This window comes from Bacillus rossius, chromosome 15 (assembly GCF_032445375.1).
Source record: "Bacillus rossius redtenbacheri isolate Brsri chromosome 15, Brsri_v3, whole genome shotgun sequence".
In the NCBI taxonomy this organism is placed as follows: domain Eukaryota; kingdom Metazoa; phylum Arthropoda; class Insecta; order Phasmatodea; family Bacillidae; genus Bacillus; species Bacillus rossius.
Genome location: NC_086342.1, coordinates 20,362,772 through 20,370,789, shown reverse-complemented (window position 1 = coordinate 20,370,789; position 8,018 = coordinate 20,362,772). Strand labels below are relative to the sequence as shown.

General features: G+C 36.2%; 1 long non-coding RNA gene across 1 annotated transcript; it reads right to left on the bottom strand.

Annotated features, from left to right (window-relative positions):
• Positions 1–403: 403 nt before the first annotated feature.
• On the bottom strand, positions 404–4,511 carry LOC134539492 (uncharacterized). The gene is made up of 2 exons (XR_010076320.1): positions 4,405–4,511; positions 404–2,174 (listed from the first exon to the last, which is right to left on the bottom strand). It is a non-coding gene; the product is annotated as an uncharacterized LOC134539492 (long non-coding RNA).
• Positions 4,512–8,018: the final 3,507 nt, after the last annotated feature.

Genomic DNA, 8,018 nt, shown 5'->3' with positions numbered 1-8,018 from the left:
TAAATTTGATTTCAACAACCCTGCAAAATTTCAACCCGCGACATAACCCTCCCCTCACAGAGCTCGAGCCCCATCGAGCTACCTCAAAATTACAAATTGTCTTTTTCCATTAAACCATAACTATAAATTCCTCATTTCACAAAAATAATAATTTTCTTAGTTCCTTGCTGTCTGAACATACATCTAGATTCTGCATAAGATTTATTTTAAAACAACAAGTATTCATAAAATTAAATGTAAAACTTTTATCTGGTTTGTTCTCACAGGAACCTTCAGAGGCTCGAGTTCTCAATTCTAAAAAAATTGTTCTGTTAGTGAAGCTCTCTTTACAAATTAAATTACTGTTCTTAGTTTCTCAGTATTCGTTAAACAATGTGCAAATTCTTGATAATTATTATTATTATTTTTTTTTTTTTTCGGTTTCCGTTTATTACCATACTTCTTTCGTTCTTCAAAAAAAATTAAGTGTCCTTACAGTGTTTCAATTAATTAAACTCTTATCTCGTGAAGGTTGGTGCAACTCCTCGAAGTCAGTGTTGTCGAGAAGAGTAGCTCCCTGGGCTGGCCATCAGCAAACACCACTCAACTCCAACAGCTACTGGACTGGCTTCCAGGGCAGCTCACAACTTCTCCCCACATCTGCTTCGGAGTTGTGCCATCCTCATCACGAACAGATTACAATTCTGAAACATCATCAACAGGCATTACCATCACGCCTGACAAATACAAAACTAACTACTAAACTGCAATCGATGGGCAAGGATGCAAACACACAAAAAAATAAAATTAATTAATTCAACTGCTAACATAAAGTATCCCACCCTTAGCATAATCTAATCAGGCAAATAATTTGATAGGAAAAACTTAAGGAAGGGAAACATGACCTCCAATGATTTTCCCTAACTCTTGAGTCTTGATCTTCTCTATACAGCAAATAGTCCCCACGAAGTAACTGGGTTGAAGGTCAGTTCACATGACCCACCCATAACCTCTTCTACTCTTCTTTTCTTCTGGGGGCAACCACAATGCCCACCAATCTCTCTCCATGGTGCCGAACCAGCTATCCCATGAGAGTAAACAACGTAGTCAATAGAAGCGCAGAGGGGAAACACCAATCTCTGGCTTGTCGAGTCATAAAACTGCTTTATCTTCTTCTTCTTCTGAGTAAAAATATCTGACTAACCTTGCTTCTATTCTTCCAAACAGTAAAAGTTCATCAGGTATCTTCATAAAAAAACATTCTAACTAATAATAAGTCTTCTTTTTCTTCTTTTTTTTTTCTGTTAGATGTAATAGAAGGCCATGTTAGGGAGGTTATAGGGAAAAAGAGTGGCCAATTCCCACCCCATCACCCACCTAGATCATGACTAATTAACTTTTAAACTTTCTATTTCAAACAAATAAAAAAAAAAACATTTTTTTTTCAAACTTTTAAACTATAATTACTTTTACTTCATAACCTCAAAAGCTAATCAATAATTCTAAATGAAATTGTGATTTACTGCATCCTTGTTCCATCCGATCTGTTTGTTTATAACCTTTCTTGTAAAGTATAAAATTTTCAAACATTACTAATTCAAAAAAAAATTAAATTCTGGTGTCCTTTGAGTTACAATTAACTTTACTATTTCTTAGCTTGAAATAATTTAAGTTTTCAGAACTATTTCATTGTCTAATTCACAACACTTAAAAATCAACTCAAAACAACAAATCATCAAAATCAATAAGATCATCTGACCTACCTATCAGTACGGTGAACTTGAACTGTTCGTACACATTTATAATAAGCTATTGTATTTAAATTCCAACCTAAATAAGGTTTAAAAAAAACTACTAATCCCTCTGTAAATTAAGAAAATTAACTTTAAAAATTAAACTTAAGGTATTAGTTCTTTTTGACAGCTACCACAACTCACTAGTTCCATTACCTTACTATAACCTAAAAAGTTCTGTAAATAATGTTTATAACAAAAAAAAACTCCAGTTACTGTCTTCCATAAAAAAAAATAAAACTTTACATGACCTTATTAATCTCCACTTGTAAGTCCATGGCTGCCAGCTTTCTCTTCTCTTGAATCTTCAGTCTTGGCTCTTGTTTCAGTGATCTTGTATCTTGTCTCTCGAACTCTTGTCATCTTGTAAACTGGACTGCTGCTCAGCTCATCTTAAGGAATCTGTAACAGTTTCAAAAATACATGTTAATTTAAATTACATAATTCCTGTTCTTTGGTCCTAAAAAAAATTGTATTATTAGTACACATTACCCTGAAACAACATTATTATTCATTGTTTATTACTTAAAAAAAATGCTTTACCATAAAATCCTTTTTTTGTTCTTTTCATTAGGCCTATTTATTTTTGTTCTTCTTAATTAAATTCTGCTTCAAATGTTAATCTTAACTTAAGACCTACCATCTATTTATTATTCATTACCTACATTATTTATGTTACCCTAAAATTCCCATAAGTTTCTAATACTTCCTATCAAAGACATTCTCTCTAAAAAAAATTTACTTGTGACTCTTAACTTAACAAACTTAAAAAAAACTTTTACACTAGACTTAACTTATTATTCATTCTTAGTTACTAAATTTCTATATGTAAACTTTAGTACTTACAAACAAAAACTGCCTATTTCTCTCTACCTCTTAATCTCTTTCAATTATTACAATAATAATGTTACCTTGCATCTTTAAACTTTCTTCTTTTCAATTAAATTAGACATCTCATAACAATAAAAATTCTGCCTATACTCTTCTTATGGGTGTACAACCCAACAACAAAATTTCAAATTCTCAAGTTTCCTTATATTTAAATTATGCAATGCACATAACCTCTGTGGTGCCTGTACCCTTTTAGGCCTACCACCTTCTCCTCTCACAGCATGACAACTCTTATTCCTCGGGGTCTGTATTCACTGTTACAAATCAAATATCTCAAAAAAATTAAAAACAAATTTATTATTTTAAGAAAACAAAAATTTACATTGAATTTACTATGGAGCCTGGAAATCTTAATGTCTCACAGCAGCTAACATGACTAAATCCCATGGAACCCCAGGTTTACATAACCTGTGCCCAAAAATTTAAGCATACCAGGCTTTCCCTGCACTGGTTTTACAGCATCACACACTATTTAGGGCCCCTGATCTGCCATCAGTCCCAAGGAGTTTTCCCACAACCCCTCTCTACACAAGCGCCTACCGCATTCCTCTCAATTGGCTATCGGTTTTACGGCATTCTTTTGGGATCCGACCATCAAGTTAGGGCTAATCGAACACTAAACCTCCATACTTCCAAACTAATGTAAATCAATTAAATTTTCTCTGTAATTTCTTAAAATCCAAATAAAAATTATTCAAACATGCCCAAGAAACTTTCAAAAAAAAAATTCTTAATCTTATCTTCAAACCCTTAAAATAAAAATAAATAGATTACTCTGTTTTCTCCTTAATAACTGTAAACTGTCAACAAATATCATGTCGTAAATTTTAACTATGCTTACAGACTCTTAATCAAAAAATCTCATTTGTCCTAATTAATAAACAACCGATTTCCTTAAAATCTCACTGTATCTCTCACACTCAAACTTCACTGGCTGAATATCTCAATAAATTCAAAAACAATTATCTAAACTCTTAAAGAAACTCCTCCCCAATTATTCAAATTACTTCACCTTATTTTATTTCATTACTTAAAACACCTTACTCAAAAAAATTAATTAATTCCCTTCCATTATTATTTGACCAGAAAAAACTTTCTCATTAATTAATTTATTAAAATTCAATTTCACATTAGGCAAGTACACTAACTCTCTACAGCAATGTTTCTCATTTCCCTCCTTCCTAACTGAATCCAATCTTACTTAACCTCCAGGGAATTTACCTCACAAAATAACCAAAAATTTCACTGTAGTGCCTATCTGCTATAGGCCCACTACACAGGGGGCTCTAACCCCACCAACAAACTTCATTGAAATGGTACCCTATCCCATACAGGATAGCCACTTCGGTACTACCATGGGGAACTCCTGCCCCAAACTACTCACAACTCTCAGGATTCTCCTGACCCTTAATTCCGTAGTCAGCCCATCTCCTATGGTCTGCGCTACAATTCCCTTTCTTCCCAGGGACACAACACCTCACCTTAGGGTCCCTCGCCCTAATGAAAACATTAATTTTGTCTCTCTGTTCTTTTGGAGTAAATTCCCTCTACACACAAAATCTAGCCTTCCCAGTTTTCTCAATGCTTATCGATTTTATAGTGTACCTCCTTAATAATGTTTACAAATCCCAAAAAAATATTTTTAAAACCGAGGTAGAATTTAACTAACAAAAACATAAACAACTTACAACGAAACACTTCTAGCCTATACATCATACACTTCTTAAATTAAATTACTTACATACTGAAAGTTCCTCTTCTCCTAAAACACACTTAAATTTAAATTTATTTAACCAATAGTCTATTTTCTTATCGTTAAGTTACCGTACAGCTGATCAAAACAAGGTCACGGCCGTCCACGTCTCTGTACGTGCTCGTGACGTCACCGAATTCCATCAGGTGCGCCAACCCTCGCTTGCGGTTCCTCCGTTCTCCGCTAGGTCTCAGCACCTCCCCGTCACGTGTTCATTCTGCCACGTCCACTGACGTGTCGTTCTGAAACAACTCTCAACATTTTTCTAATTAAAACAAAACATCACTATAAATTCTATAACTCTCTTTTACATAAACTCTCGTTTTCTCTTTAATTCCTTTCTAACGTTTATCCTTCCCTCGACTGATTTAATTCGTACGTCTCGTCTCCTACGCGCACGAAAACAAAACAAACTTCTCTTGAAAATAATTCCTATTTACGACAAAAAACTTTATTTTAAATTATAATTCTCTTAACCTACAATCTTAAAATGAACTTCAATTAAATTAAACCACTTGCATTATCTCTAATAAGCATTTAACTTATAACGTATTCTCCTCACGTAATAATCCCCGATATAAATCTACAATAAATTCAACGACTTAAAACAACTTATCACTATAAACTTTATCCTTACAAGTATCCTCAAATAAACATCTGTTACGTCAAAAAAAAAAATCTCAAAGACTTCCTCCACTATAGACTAAAATTCCGTAATCCTCTCCTCAAGTAAACTCTTAATAACCTGCTATCAGAAGCTGAAACTAACTTAATAATAAACATAAAAATCTACCTCTCTCTCTCTCCAGAAATAGAACCTATCCGGCGAACTCTACCATTTCTGTCACGTGCACCTTCAGAGGGGGGGGGCGAGAATCGTAGCTCTTTACATAGAAACAACTCGCTTGGCATCAACTAGTCTTAACTTCATAAAATACTTTACTGTACCTAGGATCATAGGTTCGTCATCCCGTACAGGATGTCTGGTGAGAGCTGAACTAAGGAGATTTTGCAAAATAACATAATACTTAATTAAAATTATTTTATTCTTAAAGTCAAATACTCAACATCATTTTAAAGAACATTTAAATAGCGGGATTACAATTTAAAACAATAATCTCTTTACTTCCTTAACGATTGAACGACCTTACAAGAGAGAGAATGAGAGAACTTCACTAAACACTTCCCTAGTCCTTCCGAATACCTCAAATCATAATTAATACTTAAAATTAAAACAAAGATAAGTCCATACTCACATTTTCCGAAAAGCCTTTCTTGATCGATTACTTTAAAAAAATAACGTAGGGGCCTCTCCTGCCCTTGAAATCCCGAACGAACATTACATTTTAAAAACTATGACGCGTGACCCCTGACGAGGGCCATAGCCTCCGCCCGAAAGCTTGACGACTACATTATGACCTAACTTAAATTAAACGACTCGTGGCCTCTGGCGTCGACCATAGCTTCCGCCCGAAAGCTTGAATTCCTACATCACGAACGAACTAACAACTCGTGACCACAGGTGAGACGCATAGCCTCCGCCTGAGTGAGCCCCGAGTCACCAATCACTTGCGCTTAAATTCGCGCGCCCTGCCGCGCCTACCATAACAAAAGCTCGTTATTGAAGTCAAATTTACTAAACAACTAACTAGAACATCTGGGAAGACTACCCCCCCTCTACCCCAATGTGCAGGCCACACCGCGCGGCTTGTTACGACAGCGCGCCCCAGTAACTGCGGCCCGTGGCTGCGCCAGCGCGCGGCCAAACAAACAAACAAAATTCTGCAAGCCCGCAGCGCGCCGCGCCGGCCCCGTGCCCCAATTACATGGTCACGCCACTTGCGCTGACGAGTGAACAGAGCAGCCAGCCCAGAGTCCCGTCAGTAAAGTCCCTAAATTTGATTTCAACAACCCTGCAAAATTTCAACCCGCGACAATATAATAGGGCATCCGGGGACTGGGTTCTGGGTGTGGATTGTGATTGTCGGTCCGCCATATTGGATTGTGTCGTCACGGCGGTCATCTTGGATGAGCGTAACGGGACAGCGTAACGGGACACAACGTAACGGGACATAACGTAACGGGACAAGAAGATCACGGCAGCCATCTTGGATCCGCCATTTTGGATGACGACATTGTGTTCTCGAACATTCCGGCGATGTGTTTTCCGCCATTTTGAATGATGACGTCACCGTTGCAATTTTCGTTACGGCCGCCATCTTTAACTTTTTTATTTATCATCTGATTTTAATGAATTTTTTTTTTAAATTATAAAAAAATCCAATAATAAACTTTTAATAAATTATTAATAAAAATGTACTTTTACGACATGGAGCTCGGAGTCCTCGGTTCGAACCCGACGAGTGCAAAAAAAATAAAAATGGCGACCGATCCTTCCTCAATGGTGACTGCAGACAGACTGACTCCCACTACTTTTTTTAAAGCAAATATATCGTCACCTAGTATGACGTCATGTACGCCATCTTGAAATTTGGACGCCATCTTGAAAATCTTTATTTATTATCCGATTTTAATGAAAAAAATTCCAAAATTCATCAAAAAATTAACGTATTTGAATTCTGATTGATTAGATCGAATAAGGTCCTTGGTTCGATTCCCGGCGAGAGTAAATGGTCGATCCTTCCTCCATGAAAGCTACCTAGACTGATCTACCACCAACAATACCAAGGTATATATCGTCAACTGGTATGACATCATATCCACCATCTTGTCTTCATCCGCTGGAGACAACCATCTTGTTTTCGTCTGCTAGAGTGTGCCGATAACATGTAGTATAATTATCTGGTCACCATACTATTGTCCTCAACTGTTGACACTGAACATTGACCTTGAACTTTGACCTTGACCTTGAACTTTGACCTTGACCTTGAACTTTGACCTTGACCTTGAACATTGACCTTGACCTTGATATTTGACCTTGACCTTGAAATTTGACCTTGAAATTTTACCTTGACCTTGAAATTTGACCTTGACCTTGAAATTTGTCCTTGACCTTGAAATTTGACTTTGACCTTGAAATTTGGCCTTGACCTTGAAATTTGGCCTTGACCTTGAAATTTGGCCTTGACCTTGAAATTTGCCCTTGACCTTGAAATTTGACTTTGTCCTTGTCGACCATCACGGACCCGACATTTTACGTTCAGTAGATGCTACCAGGAGCTACCACCTGCTGGAGTACGCCATATTGTGTGTGTACTCGTATTATAGAGTACATTTCCATCTGGATGATTTTATTCTAACCCGCTACAGTGCAGTAATCATTTATTACTGTGACACACGCCATCTTGAAATTTGGACGCCATCTTGAAAATCCGTAATTATAATGTTAGAGATTCGGGAAAAAGTTTAAAATTCATTAAATAATTCACTCATTAAAGTAATGATTGATTAGATCGATTCCCGTCCTTGGTTCGACCCCTAACCGATACCAAACATCTTTAATTTTAAAAAATACCACAAAAGCGACAGGTTTGAGATAATAAAAATACAGCAAGCTCTTTTAAAAAATACCTTTATTTCATACATACTACACTACTACAAGTACATAAAAAACACAGACAAAGTACTAAAGTCTTGTGGAT